A 19,785-nucleotide genomic window follows, 5' to 3' on the forward strand; every position below is an offset into this window, starting at 1 on the left:
TTTTTGTAATGTCATATTGATGTTCATAAATTCTTTTTCTAAGGGGTCTCTCAGTCTTCCCTATGTAGAAACTGCAACATTCTGTGCATAATCCTAAGTACACCACCCCTTTTGCTCCGCAGTTGTAATATCGGTCAGCGTCAAATCTAAATTTTCTAGATGGAAGATAAAAAGAACTATCATTCATGATAAAGGAACACTGCTTGCATGCCCCACATTTATAGGTACCAAGTTTAGGGGAACAATGCCTTGAATCAGATAGATGCTTTCTTTCAAATAACCCTTTTAGGTTAATATCCCTTCTAGTCACAAATTTGGGACGTTCCTGGATTATCCCTTTAAAGTCATCATGTAGCATCAAAAGTGGCCAGTGTTTAAGCACTGTGTGTTCCACCAGTTGGGAATCCTGTGAAAATGTGTGAATAAAACTATTATGCAAGTTAAAGTATTCCAAATTCTCAAACTGCTCAACTTGCTGAAAGCCACTACCTAACAGCGAAAAATACTTGGTTTGTCTATTATCTGTCACTTCTTGGGCCATGTTGTTAACCAAGGAGGCAGGGTAACCTCTTTCTAAAAAAAGTTTTTTTAAAAACTCAACTTCTTCAAGAAATTATTCATCAGTGCTAGACATCTTAGATGCACGAATGAATTGCCCCTTAACCAAGCCCTTCTTCTGGTGAAATGGGTGACCACTGTCAAAATGAAGGTATGAATTAGAAAAGGTGGCTTTCCTAAATACCTTGGATTTAAAGGTGTGATTACAGTAGTCCTTCTGTATTGATATATCCAGGTAGTTCAGTATGTCCTTACTAACATTATAAGTGAAAGATAGAAAGAAAGTGTGTGGTAGAATTAATATAACTCATGAACTCAAGAAAGTTGCTCAGGGTTCCTTTCCACAATAGGCAGATGTCATCAAGGTATCACTTATAATGGACTATGTATTGTACCCAATGTGTGGAAAATATAAAATTGTTCTCCCAGTAATGCAAAACTATGTTGGTATAATGAGGCACATGCAGCCCATCATAACCCTTTTCTGTTTAAACAGTTCTCCATTGAAAAAAAGAAAATTATTATAGAGAACAATTTCCATAAACTCAACAATTAAGCTGATTGTGTTGGAACTAAGGCCGGATTCAGAGGTCAAAACTTCATTGAACCACTCTAATCCAATAGAGTGTGGGATGCTGGGGAACAATTCTACAATATCAATGGTTGTCATAAGTAAATCAGGATGAAATAACCTAATTTCTAAACCCTTGAGAAAATCCCAAGAATCCTTGCATACATGCTGTAGTGTAGAAGAGAATTTCTTTGTAATGTGGTCAATAAACTTGCTCAACGGTTCAGTGATACTTCCAGCCCCCGAGACAATAGGTCTAAATCTCATGGGGTCTAAACCTTTATGGGTTTTGGGTATTCCAAAAATTACCAGGGTCCTAGGTTTATTGACGTGTAAATAGTTGTATAACCTTTTGTTAATAACTCCCTGTAATAGGTGGTCTGATAACAAAAAATTGATCTTGGAATAGGCTAAATTTAACTCGCTCCTAGAAATCAATTCATACTGCTCAGGATCCTGCAACATGTTGTGGAGGTAGGTGTCATATGCAAAATTATACATCAGGACCACCCCCCATCCCTTGTTGGGTTTCATCACCCTAACACCGTCCTGAATTAGGGACTTAATTAAATGCTGTGACTTAGAGTCCAAATTATTAGATGGAGAATGTGTTCTGCTAAAACACTGCTTTCTTAAATCCATTTCCACCACCTCCTCAAAAACCTTAAGAGAGTGGGGTAGAGGGGGATTGTAGGTACTAGCCCTTGCTAGCTCTTCTTTTGTGTGTGGTTGTCCCTTAAATTGTAATGCTAGATTTAAATGTCTGACAAATAACTTTAAATCCACTAAAGCATCAGTCAACTTTAAGGGGCGTAGTGGAACAAACTTGAAACCTTTAGTAAAAAGCTCAAAATAATCCAAAGTTATTACTAAATCAGTAAAATTAAATATAGTAAAATTATCTTTTTTATATGTACTTGTTGTCAGATGATTCATGTAGTAAGTCAGAAGGTTCAGATCCTAGCATGTTACCTATCTGCGCCCCTTGTTCCATCCTTGCCGCTGGTGGGTGATGTCCCTGCCCCCTGGTCTGCCCAGGGGATAGTGAAAATCCTGAAAGCTGTTATTATTGGTCTTCTGAGCTAATCTTTCACTTCTCCTAGGCAAATCAGTTGTTGGGGTACCCTGAGCATCTACAGTGTCATAGTTGTTAGCACCAACCTCTTTGGTGTTAAATTTACCCTTGCCAGGACCTGGATAAGCCCTTGTGTCCCTGTATTCAATGAGATCACGTTCAAGCTTTCTTATTTTCCTATTAACTATTTTAACACAGTATTGATCAACTTCATCAAAAATATTATCATAATTCCTTTTAATACTTAAAAAGTTCTTATTTTTAACAATGGAATTATTTAGCGTATTCACTTCCTTTAACAAAGTATCGGCTTTCGCCTCATAATCCTCAATCATAAAATTCAACATTTCTAAGCCGACTTTATCAAACAAAACAACCAATTTGTTGTACAGTTCAGAGCCAGGGAGAGCACTATTTGGAAATTTGTAGGAATGTAGTCCTTTCGGAACAAGTTGCACCCGAACACATTCTTTAAGATAATCTATTTCCAACTGCATGCATTTATAAGCATATAGCTTATCACTTAAATTATTAAATTCGTTCTCTGCACCAACATGAGAATTTGTTGTAGTTAAGACAGTACCTTGTTTAAAAAGAAATGTCCGCTCAGTCCAGGCACTAAAACTAAAATCTTTTTTAGAAGATGCCAAACTGGTAGCATAGTTGGTGTGTTTACTTCCGGACTTCTCCTGTAGATTGGTGTTGCCAATAAGATCTCGCCAGGAAGTTCCGTTTGCAGTAAACCATTCAAACCTTGTTTCGGTGATAATGTAGATTTCTTCCTACAGTCTAATTGCTGATTGCCAGGAGGTATACTAGCAGGATCGTTGGAACCCAGATTCAGTGAATTGTTTAACTGAGTCAACAAAAACAGTACCTGCTTATACTTCCCACATGTTACCGGAGCTTCATCTGATTCACATCTAAGTAGAAGTGGTGTCTCCTGAAAATTGGTCTGGTCCAATCCTTCAGCCATGGAAATGTAAACCGAGAAATAACTTCCAAGAAACCAAGGCAAATAAGATAAAAGATAATCCACAGACAGGAAGAACCGAACCAAAAAGCACAAAGTGCAGCTTTATTGAACAACAAACAGGTCAATAAATCAAGCGCTTTTTATCTTGAGAAAGCCAGGTATTTGCCTGGCGAAAGCGCTTGATTTATTGACCTGTTTGTTGTTCAATAAAGCTGCACTTTAGACCCCTCATCCAGCATAAAGTCAATGATAGACCTGTTTTGATTTTTAAAAGAGGGAATAACCTGAAGAGCATTTTGGAAAATAATACTAAAGGAAAATTTTCCAACGTGGGCATAGTTAAATGTGGCAGAAGCAACTTTAGCAAATTTATGAAAGTAGCTAACATATTTACTATCAATAATGTCACTTACAGAATCATAGGCAGATATAATTGTGAAAGTTTTGGTATTGTTTATATTGCCTTTTGCCAATGTTGCCCAGGGTTTTATATTGGAAAAAACGAGAGACATTTTAAGCAGAGCATTTATGAACACCAATATAATATTGGGAAACGCAATACTACAAATGCTTTAGCAAAACATGTCTCTGAAAACCCAGGCCATTTCTTCAATTATTTGACTATTGATAATGTTAGCAAAAATACCAGGGGGGGACCTTGGGCCCTCTATTTGAAGAAAGAGAGCTTTATTGGCAGCTTAAGGCTAATGCATATGTCAACCCTGGTTTGAATGATCAATGCTCTCTGAAATGTATTTTGCGTCTGAAATCCTTAGAGAGATGATCTATTTATTACATGTTATATTACATTATATATATATTTTTAATGTGTGCAATGATTTATATTGAATGGATTTTTCTGCTAATTTGTTATATGTATATTTACAATAGTCATTTTAACAGAAGTAATTGAATGCTAGCCTTAGGGAGTATGTGTCTTTAAGCATGTAATAGGAGATGTGATGTCATAATTTTCTTGACTATTTAAACTGGCTTTTTACTTATTGAATTGTCTGATGAAGTTCATACATCTGTTTTGGACGAAAGCGCTTTGAATGTACATAAAGTCTTTTGGATGAATATAGTCTTTGGATGAATCTTGCCTTTGAGTCTTTTGTTTTAAGTATTTTTGTTTTTATTTTATTTTTGTTTTTATTTGTTTTTTGATTCATAATTGGTTTTGGAGGCTTTCACTATTGATCTAATTTGCTTGTTGAGGCTAAGGAGGGAGTTTTTCCAATTTGGAATATGTTCCTTTTTACCCCTGGACAACAGTTTCTTCCTATTGTTGTAAAGCCTGTTGATAGATGATGTCCACCAAACAGGTTTGGGTTTCCTTGAGGAGCAGGTCATAGTTCTACTAGGTATGGTTGAGTCCATGCAGTTTGTACAGGTGCTTGTATACTGCACTGGTTTACTGCTCAGCAGAGTTGTCTGCATTCTCTGAAGGAGGTGGTGGTGTGAAGCTACAGATACCCAACCTTAGGGGTTTATAGTCAGCTTTTGAGAAGTTTTTTTGCTTGATTATGGTTGGGGGTGGGTGGGATAGAAACTTTGAATGAGACAGTCTGATGATCTAATCTCACTGGGGAACAACATACTATGGGAATGGTGCAGTGGTCACCCATGTTGGTGAGAACCAAGTCCAGAAAGTTATCTCCCCTTGTGGGGGATGACATGAGCTGGTCTAGTGCATTAGAATTGATGAAGTCAAGGAATCATTCAGTAAGTTCATTAGTGCAGGAACAGTTCATCCAGTCTATGATGGGGTAGTGGACATCACCAAGGATCAGGGTGTTAGGGGGTACCTTGATGGAGTCAAGTAGATCCAGGTTAGAGGAGTGGGTGCCTTGGGTCATAGAGGGGGGTCTATAGCCAGCTATAACTTGGGTGGATTTCTTGCCAACTGTCAATTGCACCTGGAGTAAATCCAGTGTGTCATGCTGGCAAACCAGGCTGGAGGTGTGCCTGTCCTTAATGAAGATAAAGGCTCCACCACCCTTAGTCTTCCCAACCTCATTTTGAGGTTAGAATGTGTGGAATGTGGTATATCCTGGTAAGGCAGAGGTGCTCTCCACAGCCCTGAACCAAGTTTCCATAACAGTACAGATGTCAGCATCTTCCAGTGCAAAGAGAGCTTCCAGTGAGTGCATTTTTAGGTTATAGCTCCTAGCATTAAGCAGCATGACCTTCAATTTGCTTTTTGACAGATCTTTTATGTTGGAAGATTTGTCTTTGGGACATTGCTTAAAAAAAGCACAGTGGGGGAGGAGAGAGCCTTGACCAGGATCCAGAAACCCATTGGTGACAGGTGGAGGACATCACTGGCAAAGCAGCAAGGCCTGTCAACCATGTCATCCCAGGCAGACAGATACTGGATCCACTTGGAATGACACCAGAAACTAAGCCAATTGTTGAAGTCAAATATTTTGTGTTGGTATTATGGTATGATTCTTAGTGAAGATAGAATGCTGCTTAGGGCTAGGGTCTTAGCACCCAGGGACACATACTCTGAGAGCTCAATCATGTCTCTCTTCATATAGTCCAGGGAGGTATGTCTCAAGTCATTCACACCAAAATGGACAATGAGGGTCTATATTAGAACATTGAAGTATTAAAACTTTGAATGTTCGGATATTGAACACTATTCAGCGAATGCTAAGAATAGCGAAGCAGCAGAACAGCAAATTCTTTCCTCGGGAAAGAATTTGGTTGGCCATTTCTGTGGCTTCGCTATTCTTAGTGCTGTGGTGGAAAGTTACGGGTTGGGTTCAGGTAAGTGTGCGATTGTTTGTACGTTAGAGTTAGGGGCGGGTTAAGTGAGTTAGGGTTAGAGCACGGGTTAGGCGTGTGTGCGATATTGACAGATGTTAGGGTTAGGGGCGGTTTAAGTGAGTTAGGGTTAGGGCGTGGGTTAGGTGAGTGTGCGATAGTGATGGACCTTAGGGTTAGGGTTTAAGTTAAGGTAAGTGGGTAGATAGTAGTGTATGTTTAGTTTAGTGTAGTGGTAGATGTAGGAATTTAAGTGTATGTGTGTGGTTGCTGTTTGTTTAATGTGCTTGTGTTGTGTGTATGTGTTTCGGAGCAGCAAATTTTTTCCATGGGAAAAAATTTGTTGCTCTGAATGTTCAATATTTTCATGTTTAGATGTTTTGGGGCCGATGAAATAGCGTTCGCTATTTTCATCTTTTGATAACGTGATATAAACGCAACAATGACAGAGTCGTACTTGTTGGGGAGAGACTTAAGTGCGTGCGTGATGTGGTGGATTCTGGCACCAGACAGACAACTGACTGTGACCTTCTCCTTGTTGAGCCTGGTGAGGGGGACATCGGTGTGTCTCACAATTGAGTCATCAATGACTAGTGTGTTTGGTTTATTGTTATGTCCTGTGGGCTGTAATGTTTTATTGTTTTGCCTTATGTGCTGTGTTTGTGAGACACTGGTGTATTGTCTGCTGTGTGCAATGTGTTTGTTGTTGTGTGTGGAATGTTTGTGAGTGAGTTTTAGAGGTCTCTGCTGTTTAGGTAAGTTTTTATTGAGGACCTCTGCATAGGTGTGTGTGTGTGTTGTGCTTGGTTATGCGATGTGAGTGGTGTGTGTGCTGGCAATCTCCTCTTTCTCAGGAGTACTGACTGTGGTATGAGAGAGCATGGACTCCAGGTTACTGATGTACATGCATTTCTTGAAAGTAAAAGAATTATGTGCTAGGAGAAGAGGGATGTCAGTAAACATGAGACAGTTGCTACACTGTCTCCTAGGAAAAATAAAAACCAGACATGTGAGTTGGTCCAAGGGACTTTTTAGTCATGACCAAAGCCAAAAGGTAGAGACAAACATTAAACCATCAGTAATGTTGCAAAAGTAAATACACAGTAGTAACAGTAGGAGTAAAATTATTAAACTGGTACTAGTAGTAGTAGTAACAGTCATAGAAATTGTAGTAGTAGTAGTAGTAGTAACAGTAATGTAAATAGTAATAAAAGTAACAGTAGTAGAAATTGTAATCGTAGTACTAATGCCACCAACAGTAGTAAAATTTGTAGTAGCAGTAGTACTAATAACAACAACAGTAGAAATAATAGTAGTACTAATAAAAGTAGTAGAAATAGTAGTAGCAGAAGTAGTAACAGTAGTAGAAATAGAGTAGCAGTAGTAGTAGTAACAGTAGTAGAAATAGTAGTAGTACTAATAACGGTAGTAGGAATAGTAGTAGTACTAATAGTAGTAGTAGAAATAGTATTAGTAGTAGCAACAGTAGTGGAAATAGTACTAGTGGTAGTAGTAGCAACAGTTGTAGAAATAATAGTAGTAGTATTAACTCTACTAGAAGTAGTAGTAGTGGTAGTAGCAGCAGTAGTAGTAGTAGTAGTAGTAGTAGTAGTAGTATCAATAGTTAGAGAACACATAGTAGTCAAACAAAAGGAGCCAGTCTCATATGATTGTGATGGAAACTTTCCATTGTGATCATAGATGCAGAGCTTTTCAACCCTGCGGATGGCTAAAGTCAGTGTTTAAAACCACTACATATAGAGCTCTGTAAAACACAAAGTACAAAGAAGCAAAAGCATACATGACCAGTGAAAGGAGTCTTCAGATGGAATAAGGTGTCTGAAGATGGTAGGTAAAATAAGACTTAACAGGATGCTATGTCTTTAAGTGTCAGCCTTTCAACAAGAATAAGGCCTGGATCACACATTCTTGACACAGTTTTCACCTTTTCCTCCATAAATTGAAGGTGGCAGGTATAAATCCATTGAGAACCCAGAAGGTTAATGTGCCATCAGTCCTTCCATCCTAACAGAAATAAGCCTTAATTGATATTGAGATTGGGTTGTCAAGACAATATTCAGGTTGCTGAAGAAAGAAGAGATAGAAGAGCTTTCTGCATAACACTAATGTCCTAAAAGTCTCTTCCTGATAAAGTTATTTGTGTGGGAGCATATAAACTGTAAATAACAATGCACTGAAGATGGAGCTCCTTAGTGCAGTGGGAACAATGAAGGGAATTTTATACTGGGACACCCCAATAGGTAAGAATTAAACCATTAGTGGAGTTTACCAATAAAACAGTAGTGGGACTGATACATCTGTTCATAGGTAGGTAATAGGCTATCAGCCCAAGGACCTAAGTAAGCCAAGCCAACAAGGTTCCTTGGCTTACCCCATGCAAGAAAGTTAATTTCATGTGCCCCTGTTAAGCAGAGCCACAGAAGTGATCCCCGGGTGTATTTCCTATTTCCCATCCACTCATCAACATTTTTCTTGAAGAGTGCTAATGAGGAACTTTGCTTGACATAGATGGGTAGCTTGTTCCAGAGTATAGGAAGTCTCTGGGACAGGAATCTATCCCTCCAGCATGTCCTGTTTATTGTGGTGGCAAAGTTTAGGTCCCTAGACCATGTAGCTCAGATGGACTGGGATTTCTTTAGGTGTAGCATGTAAAACAGCTCTGGGTTTAACATAGCTTTATATGTTAGGCAAAGATCTCCTCGGAGTAGGTGATATGCTACAGAGTAAAGCTGGAGTTTTTTGAGACAGTCAGTGTAGGTCATCTGTTTGAGGCCAGTAATCCTCTTTGTGAGGTACTTCTGTGGCCTTTCCAGCTGCTGCAGATGTCTTGTGAGGTACATTCCAAAAGGGACGTAGCACTCTATAATTGGTCTAATGAGTGCATAGTAGAGGGGAACAATGACCTCTTTTTTCCTGGATGAGAACCCTTTTGTGATGAGGTGTGCCACATAGAAGGATTTCCTGATTACTGTGGTGATGTGATTATCAAAGGAGAGACTACTGTCTACCTGGGACCCAAGGTCTCTTATCACACATTCAGCATTAAGTAGACTGCCGTTTATGTGGTAGTTCATGGGTACAGAGTTTTTACCAAAGGGGATGACAATGCACTTTTTGGCATTGAGCTTGAGGCATGCCTCTGATGCCAGGCATCTGTCTCAGTGAGGTCTTTCTGTAAGATGTCCACATCATTTGGGGACTCGACTATGGCTCCTAGTTTGCAGTCATCTGTGAACTTCATTAGCCAGAGGCCTTCTGTATTAGCCTGTACTTTAGAGAAGTAGATACCCAACAGGAGAGGTCCCAGGACTGAACCCTGTGGTACTCCACTTGTCACTGGTTTGAAGTCAGATTTGGAGTCTGCAACTTCTACAGTGTTGGTTCTGTCAGTGAGCCAGTTGGCAACCCATCTTGTGATGTAGGGATTTATACCTAGTTTAGTGAGTTTAGCTATAATTCCAGAATGGGTGATGGTGTTGAAAGCCTTGGTGAGGTCAAGATAGGCTGTGTGAACCACCTTACCCTTGTCTACGGCTTTGGTGACTGCCTCAAAGAAGTCAATCAGGTTCAGAAGGCATGATCTGCCTTTCACAAACCCAGACTGAGTGGGTCCAGAGTTTGGAGGTTACCAATGTCTTTGTTTATGAGTTCCATGATGATATGTTCCATGGCCTTGCAGACCAGGCTCGTCAGGCTAATAGGGCGATAGTTCCCAGAATCAGTGGTGGCTCCCCCTTTGTGGAGTGGGATAATTGTTGTTGTGCACCATTCAGTGGGCAGAAAGCCTGATGTGAGACTATGATTGAACATGGTGCTTAGTTGGGGAGCCAGTTCATTCTGAAGTTCATGTAAAAAGCAGCCTGGGATGTTATCTGGTCCCATGGATGCTGTGTTTTTGGTTTTAGAGAGTGCAGCTTTTACCTGTATAGATGTGATTACAGGGACTCTGCATTTTTCCTGTATAGATATGGGCCCTTTAATGGGTGAGGGGGGGTAAAGTTAGCACTGAACCTATCTGCCAGGATGTTGGTAATAACAGTTGGTTCTGTAATTTTCGTGCCATTGTGCTGTAACTCAGAGCAGATCTGGGTGTTGCAATTGAGATTCTTGACATAGCTATAGAATGCTTTATGCCCTTAGAATCAGTGGCGATTTTGTTTTCATAGCTAGCTTTGGAGGATCTTATAAGGGATCTCAGCTTCTTACTGAGGCTGACCCAGGGAGTTCCTCCACTCATAGGATTTTACTCTCTTTTGCAACAGTTTCTTCCTTCTGTTGTAGAGTTTGATTATGGCAGGGGACCACCAGATTGGCTTCCTTTTTTAGAGGATAGCATCTTGGTTCTGTTTGGGATAGCACAATCCATGCACTTGTGTAAGTGCTTATAGAGTGCATTTGTGTAAGATTCAGTAGTCATAACTGTATTGTCCATCTGCATGGGTGTCATGAAGTTCACCACTTCTGTCTTAAAGAGCATGAAGTTGGCTTTGGAGAAATTTTTTACCGTGGTTTCCTTAATGGGGTCGGGGGCAGGATGCAGATATCTAGGGTGATTAGCTTATGGTTGGATCTGACCAACGAGCAGTTGACTTCAGGTATGGAACACCAGTCACTCATGTTGGTAATGACTAGGTCTAGAATATTGTTGCCCCTGGTGGGAGTGTGGATAAGTTGATCCAGGGCATTGGAATTTATGAATTCCAGAAAGCGTTGAGCGAAGGAGTTGGTACATGAGTAGTTTTCCCAGTTAATGGTGGGGTAGTTGAAATCAAAAAAAGAGGAGTGGGAATCCTGGGATCTGTAGAAAGGTACAATTTGGATTGCAGTTTTGCCCAGAGTTACTTGCACTTGGATAACCTCAGATGCATTATGCTGCGCAACTAGCCTGGAGGCGTGGATATCCTTAATGAATATGGACACACCTCTGCCTTTGGTGTTCTGATCCAGTTTAGATGGCCAAAAAGTGTGGTATGAGTTATAGCCTGGTAATGCAGGGCTGCTTTCTAGAGCCTTGAACCAGGTCTCAGTCACTGCACAGTTATTGATGTTCTCCATTTTAAGGAGTGCCTCGAGTGAGTGCATTTTGAGATTTAGACTTCTAGCATTGAGTAGCATTACCCTCAGTTTTTGCTTGCCTGTTCCTGTTATGGTGGTAAATTTGTCATTTGAACCTTGCCTAAAAAGGCACTATAGGGGCGGCAAGACCCTTAGCCAGCATCCGGAATCCCAGGGCCAACAGGTGCAGGCCATCTCTGGCAAAGTATCATGGTTTGTTGACCATGTCATCCTAGGCAGACAGATACTGGATCCCCTTAGAATGACACAAGAAGCTTAGGCAATTGTTGAAGTCAGTCATGTTGTCCTTGTACTGCGGTATCATTCTGGGTGATGGCAGGATGCTACTCAGGGCTAGGGTCATACCTGCCTGGGCTGCAAGATCGGAGAGCTATTCCATGTCTCTTTTCATGTAGTCCAGGGAGGTATGTCCCAAGTCGTTCACACCAACATGGACAATGACAGAATCATATTTGTACTTCTTGTGGAGTGACCTGAATGCGTGGGTTATATGGCAGATCCTGGCACCCGACAGGTAGCTGACAGTAACCTTCTCCTTGTTTATCCTGGTGAGTGGGACATCAGTGTGCCTGACTATAGAGTCACCTAGGACTAGTGTGTTGGGTACTTTGTTTTGCCTTATGTGTTGTGGTTTATTGGCACACTTAGTCTGTGGGCTATGTGTCATTTGGGTTGTGTTGAGGGATAGAGGTTGCATGCGTTTCTGCTTTGGAGGTCTCTGTTGTTTGAGCAGATTATTATTGAGAGCCTCCGTGAATGTTTTTGTGTTTCTATGTATGGATTTTGGTGGTGTAGGTTTAGTGGGACTATGTGATGAGTGTGGTGTAGTGCAAGTGTTTACCTTCTCTTGACTGTCAAGTTCAGTCTTGGTTGGAGAGAGCTTTACCTCCAGTTTGGCTAGATAAGTGTGGTGTTGGGTGGTAGGAGGAGAGGGTTGTCTGTGTATATGAGGCAATTGTTACATTGCCCTAGATGCCCAGATTCATCAGATAGACAGGAGAGAACACTGAGAGCTGGCCCTTGGACATGCCTGAATAAAAAACTACTTCCTTCTAGACAAGTGAGGAAAGTTAGTATAAGAGCTGTTATTCTCTAAGCAAGTGAGGAAAGTAAGTACAAAAACTGTTTTCCTCTAGGTAAAGAGGAAAGTTGAGGGCTATAGTAATTTGTAGCTTATTTAGTGCTAACAATTTCTGAACAAGAGCAAGAATAAGCAACTTCAAGTGATAAAACTAAGAATCTGTATCTGGATCTTGTAGTAGATAGACTACCTAGTGCTTACCACTCCCACTGATAAGCTAGAATGCTTCCATTCAACACACAAAGGCTTAGGGGGCTCAGAAGCTTACAAACATCCCTGGATACTGCAAATCTGTATCTGGACTAGATTAGATACAGGAAAGGTGGGAAACAAGTGCAAACACAGGCTTTTAAACCAGAAAGTTGAAAGAGATGGAAAAACTGCCAAAACGGCCAATAAACTACAATTTCTGGCCCAGAAACCACTCTCGTGGTAGATAGGCTACCTAGTGCTTACCACTCCCACTGATAAGCTAGAAGGCTTTCCTCCAACACAGAAAAGTGTGGGGGGCTCAGAAGCTTACAAGCAGTCCTGGAAACAGCAAATCTGTATCTGGACTAGGCTAGTTACTGGAAAGGTGGGAAACAAGTGCAAATGCATGCTTTTAAACCAGAAAGTTGAAAGAGATGGAAAAACTGCCAAACGGCCAGTAAACTACAATTTCTGGGCCAGAAACCACTCTTGTGGTAGATAGGCTACCTAGTGTTTGCCACTCCCACTGATAAGCTAGAAGGCTTCCCTCCAACACAGAAAGACTTGGGGGCTCAGAAGCTTACAAACAGTCCTGGATACAGCAAATCTGTATCTGGACTAGACTAGTTACAGGAAAGGTGGGAAACAAGCCCAAACTCAGGCTTTTAAACCAGAAAGGTGAAAGAGAAATCTGCCCAAACGGCCAATAAACTACAATTTCTAGACCAAAAATCACTCTTGTGGTAGATAGGCTACCTAGTGCTTACCACTCCCACACTGACAAGCTAGAAGGCTTCCCTCCAACACAGAAAGGCTTTTTTGGGCTCAGAAGCTTACAAACAGTCTTGGTTACAGCAAATCTGTATCTGGACTAGACTAGTTACAGGAAATGAAGGAAAAAAGCTTCAATTTTTTTTGTAAAGTGGAAAGGGGGAAAGGAGAAACAGAAGATAATTCAAAATTAAGGACCTAAGTGGCTTGCCGAAATGTTCTCTCTGTCTTAGGTAGAATGAGCCAGTGACACTATACTGGAATAGGGCTGGAATAGAGCTAAACAGATGGGACTGGTAGAAGTGTCTGAAGTCAAAATATGATTTCACTGTAATCGGTTGAGTGAGCAAATGAGATAGACCCAGGAGGAGTGTTCAAACACAAATTTACAGGAGGAGTGGGCAATTCCAAAGCCACCAAGATTAATACCAGAACAAGAACAGGGAGGGCGGGAAACTAACTGCAGAGAGAGAGAGAGTGAGAAACCACAGTATTCTATGAAACAATTAAATAGAAAAATAAATAACTACAGAGAGACACAGAACACAATATTCAATGAAACAATTAAATAGACAGAAAAATAAAATGCAGTACAATCTTTAACATTGCAAGTTTGTACTTAACTCAGCTAGTAATGCAGTTGATTACTGATATGTAGCAGAAGCCAGACAACTCAGATATTGAGCAGTAATAAACTTAAAGATATGTGACTAACACTTATAAGTACAGAAAAACCCTCAAGGCTAAGAGTTTAACACTGAATATCAATGAAGTGAAACACAATAGTCCCCACTTACTGCAGAGAGACAGAGAGAGAGAGAGAGAGAGAGAGAGAGACCACAGTATTCTATGAAACAATTAAATAGAAAAATAAATAACTACAGAGAGACACAGACCACAATAGTCAATGAAACAATTAAATAGAAAAATTAAATGCAGTACAATCTTTAACACTGCAAGTTTATACTTAACTCGGCTAGTAATGCAGTTGATTGTAGGTATGTAGCAGAAGCCAGGCAACTCAGATAATGAGCAGTAATAAATTTGTGACTAACACTTATAATGTTGTATTGAATGTTGAGATAAGTGGTTACACAAGGCAAAGACTGAATAATACCATTGATCCTTCCATTGTGATGACTTCATTAACTAAGCCAGTCTTAGAGTTCAGGTAATTTTTGAAATGGGAAGGGTGAATAATAGCAAAGATAAAAATCATAATAAATTGCTCAAGCTATACATATACTACTTTCTCTGTAACCTTAATATAAAAAAGTTATACTATGGATAATATCTTCCTAGAGTTTGAGATCCAAAGATTGTTTTGAAACATAAAATGTAACTAAAGTCTCATTAACATAAATTAAAAACAGACAAAAATTGAGCACAACTGAATCACTCTGATGTACTCTGCAGTGTGTCTGATTACTTTTTGAGAGTGCTTGTAGATATTGATATGACTTTAAAAAAGGTTCCTATGTTTATTTTATTATTTTTTTTTTTTGGACAAAGTAACTGAAAGATAAGAATTATACTGAAGATAGCCCTGTTTGTTTAGTGAGATTTGCTGATGATGAACCATTGTGACTCCTAATTTGGCTGTCTGGACCACTGGTGTGTTCTGGTACTGATTCTGTTAAAAGAGACTTTTAAGTACTTGTGCCAAATTTAGTTTTTATTATTTAATGTAGTCTGCATTTCATGTACCAAGCAGTACTTCAGCTGTTGCATTTCAGTTAAGGTGTTAAAGGCCCTATAGCAAGTTATACATTTAGGCAGGAGAAGTTTTTGTGAATTCAATGTCTGGCATTTTAACTGAACTATGACTGACATTTATAAAGTGATTCTGACCTCTGTTTACTGAATTCTAAATGATGACTGTCTCTATGGATTTCAGTCTTGGATATGTTCTGCTCATGAAACATCTGCAGTTATTTTAAATTCTCCCGTCCCTCTAAGTCTGGCATGTAATCTAGTAAATTGCTGTAGATATGTGTCTGTTACACAGCAACATTCATTTGACGTCACTGTTGTCGCTTGTGAAACGTTGCTGATGCATTGAAGTTTTTTCCCTTAGGGCAGTTTTTAACCCTTGTATCTGTGTGCACCGTGCTGTAGCTATACTTTATTAACTAGCCATTTTATTGTATATGAAACCTGGGACTTTCTATGACCTTAGTTACTGCTTCGTGCCATTTTTTTGTATATTGACCCTTTATAAACTGATTACATAAGCACCGTGCTGCATTTGAACTGATACCAGCCACATGTATTTACTTTTTATCTTTCAGAGTTTTTTAATCTACTTATCATGGAAAAAGCACCCCCAACCCCCCCAAAAAAAACTTTTATATACCACCTCTGTGATTACCATACCTTGGGGGAAAGGAAATGGCCATCCCAGACTTGACATATAAGCCCTCTTTTCAGGCATTAAGTCTCCATGTTTTAGAACTTGCTTTAGCTGGTCCTGACAGTTCAAATGGTTACCAAGTTGGACAGCACTTGACCTATTTTTCTTTAGTACGATACTTACAAAATTCCTATAATACTGTTTGCAGCTGTATTGGACTAATGCAAGGAAATGAAGCAGAGTTATCTAACACCATAGCTTTCTGTGGACAGCTATTTATGCCTTTAGTTATTCACAGTTAAATGGTGGTGTGCATTGCAATTGATTTGTTGCTGATTTCTTTTATAATGAGCAGTTGACATTGTTACCTGGGCTCATCCCCATATCTTTACTAATCACCTAGATAACCATTCATATGGTGTGATCACCAGTGTATAAATGTAGTTAGGCAAAGTTTTTTTTGTTTCTGTGTTTGGACCCTTTAGTCCAAACTGTGTTCACTCACTGCCTGCTGATGTTTTTGTGGATCATATATATTAGACACTTGGAACTACAAAATTGCAAGTGTAACTTTAGTGAGATATATAATAGTTATTTGTTTGTATGTATGTTTGTTTGTCTATTTGGGTTTTGTTTAGTGGGGTATGGTAATCATCTATCTTCATCAGGGTCACGCTCAACACAGGATCCCACTCTAAAGTAGAACAGAGCATATTACAATGGACATATAAATCAATTCATGTTACATAGAATGCAGTTGGTGACAGTGGCACTATGCAGTTGCTATGCCCTAAAGAAGCAGTACAAATAAAAATGTTTCTATATTCTAAAAGTGTAATTCATTTTACAGTAAACATATAAAAATTAGATAGCCAAATCATAATGCAATATAACATGATAAAGTGAACAAAGTAAACGTAGAATATTTTATGTTGTGTAGCAGGTAAAAAAAAGAAAGGATTCTGGCATTTCTATATTTCATTCTTCTGTAAAGTGTAGCATTTTTGGAATTTCAGACCTTGTGTTTCTGACAGAGAGCTGTTTCATTGCATACATACTTTGTGTTTTTGTCAGTATTAAGGTACTGAGGCCAAAATTTGTTAGCTACCTAGGTTTAGTGGTATCCCTGTATGTATTGTAATTGACTGTGTCATGTAGCTAGTGCTGTTTTTTTATCTGCTCAGTTTTTCAAATCACTTTTTTCCATCCTTTTGAGGCTTCAGTACTACGATGATAAATTATGATGAAAGTGGATATTTCCCATGAACTACTGTGTGTGTGTGTGTGTGTGTGTGTGTGTGTGTGTGTGTGTGTGTGTGTGTGTGTGTGTGTGTGTGTGTGTGTGTGTGTGTGTGTGTGTGTGTGTGTGTGTGTGTGTCTATGTGTTTTTGGGAAGGTAAATGGGGCTTAACTTCCCCCAGACCAGTCTAGGAGGGTGTGTTATGGTACATATAGCAAACCATCACCCTAGGATGAAATCTTGGTAAGGAAGTGATCTTTCCAGTCTCATAAGAGACACATATATCTGATTGTCTACCAAGAACCTTTTTAGCATGAATTGTTCTTCACCGAGTTGATTTAAGACAGTACTATTCAATACCAGACCCAAATACAATAAGCATGCCAGAGATTTAGACTGCCTGTAAGTAACAGATTTGACACTTGTCCCCAAAACATGTTTGGATAAGACTGTTACTCTTTGCCTGACTGCTTCCATTTCACTGAGACCCTCATGTATCCAGTTCCCTTCAATGTGAAATATCAGTTAAGGGGTAACCATATGTTTTAGATGCAGATTTTAGATGGCTCAGGATTGGCAGTGGGTCTGCAAACTCCTTTAAATATACTGTATTCATAGAATTTACTGTAGATTTCTTCTCATGTACCACCCAACATGGTGGACTTTTCTGTAGTTATTCACAAAGTTCCTTGTTAATGCTATGATAGATTATCCAAGGTGATCAAGTTGGTTTGGTTTCAATGTGAGAAACATTGACAATCAGCTTGTGATGTTTATATATACATAGGCCACCATTTTTCTGAATTAGAATATGACAGAAATGTGATATGCACTTAAGTCTGATTAAACCTACAACAAATAAACTATAAATGTGTAATTTAATATGTAGTATATAATAGTTTAACTCATCACTACACTGTTCCTGCAACTTTCTCTATTCTTTCTGGTTTTTGTACAAGACTGTACAGCTGAGTTTGATTATATTTTGCTAATTATGGACCAGTTTGTACAAAACGTATGTTCTATTTTACTTGTTTATTATAATATCTTGTCTTGTATGAAACTAGTTTTGAAATAAGAATGCATATTCTATTGTATAATCAGTCCTTCCTTACTGTGATGCTGTTCTTCCCAAGACTGCAGAATATAGGCTACTGAGCACAGTCAGACTATCTCAGTTGAAAATGAAAACAAACATAAATAAATGAATGTGTTTCTGTGGCATTAAATGTGTACAAACCTTTTGACCTGCTTGAAAATGTAAACAGGAAATGCAAAGACAATACGTGGAATTTGTAGTCTATAATTAAGTTTAAAGACTAACTTCTTGCCTTCTTGAGTCAGGAGGCTAAGGGTGACAAAAGACCAATTAAGTGATTCTACTCAGAGATAGCTAAGTGAGGCTAAAAGAACAGTTATTACTATATAAATGGTGAAAACATGTTTGGTTGTATCTGTAATCTGTAAAAAAGGCACAGATATCACAGGTGAGAGAATAGAAGAGATGCACTACAACAAATGAAGAGAAGGAACTACCTTGAAACCTAGCTTGTGTTCTCAATGCTCATGTCTTTGCCTGGAAATTCAGATAAGTTTAACTTAGGATCCTGTGCACACTGGGAGCAATGAACAGGACATGCCTCAAGGGATGGGGGGTTCCAGGGCCATGTATGTTCAGGCATGGCTATGTTGTGTAAATTCTGGAAGGCTATGCATACAGCTAACTGTATGTGATAACCAGGTACAAAGAGGGGAGGGGATCTGACACTGGCTGCAGTAAATAAAGAGTGAAAGCTGTGTATAGCACTAACTACAGTCTCACTACTCTTATATGTAAAGCCATGGAAAGAACTATCATGGAGATGATCAATAGAGATATTGTAAACCTCCAGACACTGAACCCAACCCAGTGAGGTTTCGTCAAGGGCAGATCATGCCTACTCAACCTGGTTGACTTCTTTGAGAGGGTCACTGAAGCAATGGATGAGGGCAAAATCGTTCACACTGCCTGCCTTGACTTGGCCTAGGCATTTGACACAATACCCCATTGAGCATTGTTGACAAACTCAGGAGGTTAGGTACAAACCCATATGTCACCCGGTGGATAGCCAACAGGCTCACAGGCAGGACCCAGGAAGTTACAATTAGGGAGTCTACCTCTACAAAGAGGCCAGTCACAAGTGGCGTCCCTCGGGGATAAGTCCTTGAACTGCTACCTTTTGGCACTTACTTCCCAGAAGTCAAGGCCAATGTCAGTGGTCTCTGGCAGACTACATTTGCAGACGATTGAAAATTAGAGCTGTCATTGAATTTCACACTGAGACAAATGTTCTCCAGGAGGGACTGACCCAGACAAACAACTGGTGTCAGAACCATGTAATGCATAATAGTATCCTTTGGGAAGTCATTCATCCCTAGTAACTATCATACTGACAACACACCCCTTAGAGATGACCCAGTAGTCAGGGTCTTAGGGACACACATAGATAGTAATCTAGCCTTTGACCATCATGTGTCTACAGTGGTGAGGAAATAATTCTATGTTGCGCAACTTATAAACAAAGGTATGGCATCTAAGTCCAAGGAAGTCATAGTCCCACTGTATTCGGCATTCATCAAACCCATCATTGAATACAATGTCCCCTTTGGTATGTACCTAGCCAGACATATCCAACAATTGGAATGTGCACAGAGGTTCCTCGCTAAAAGAATACAGGACATAAGTAAAATATCCTATGCAGACCCAAGTCCAAGGAAGTCATAGTTCCACTGTATTTGGCATTCATCAAACCCATCATTGAATACAATGCCCCCTTTGGTATGTACCTAGCCAGACATATTCAACAATTGGAATGTGCACAGAGGTTCCTCGCTAAAAGAATACAGGACATAAGTAAAATATCCTATGCAGACCGCCTCAAGGCCCTATCCCTGTATTCTGTCTCCTACAGGCTTTTGAGGGGAGATCTATGCCTGGCATACAGGGCATTGTTAGGCCCACACTGATGGGCCTCCTGCATATCCACAAAACAAACAGCACAAGAGTTACCCATTCTAAAGACTTAAACCTTGCCTGTGATATAAATAGGACCTCCTGAA

Source organism: Protopterus annectens, chromosome 4.part1 (assembly GCF_019279795.1).
Source record: "Protopterus annectens isolate FY-2018-M chromosome 4.part1, PAN1.0, whole genome shotgun sequence".
Classification (NCBI taxonomy): Eukaryota; Metazoa; Chordata; order Ceratodontiformes; family Protopteridae; genus Protopterus; species Protopterus annectens.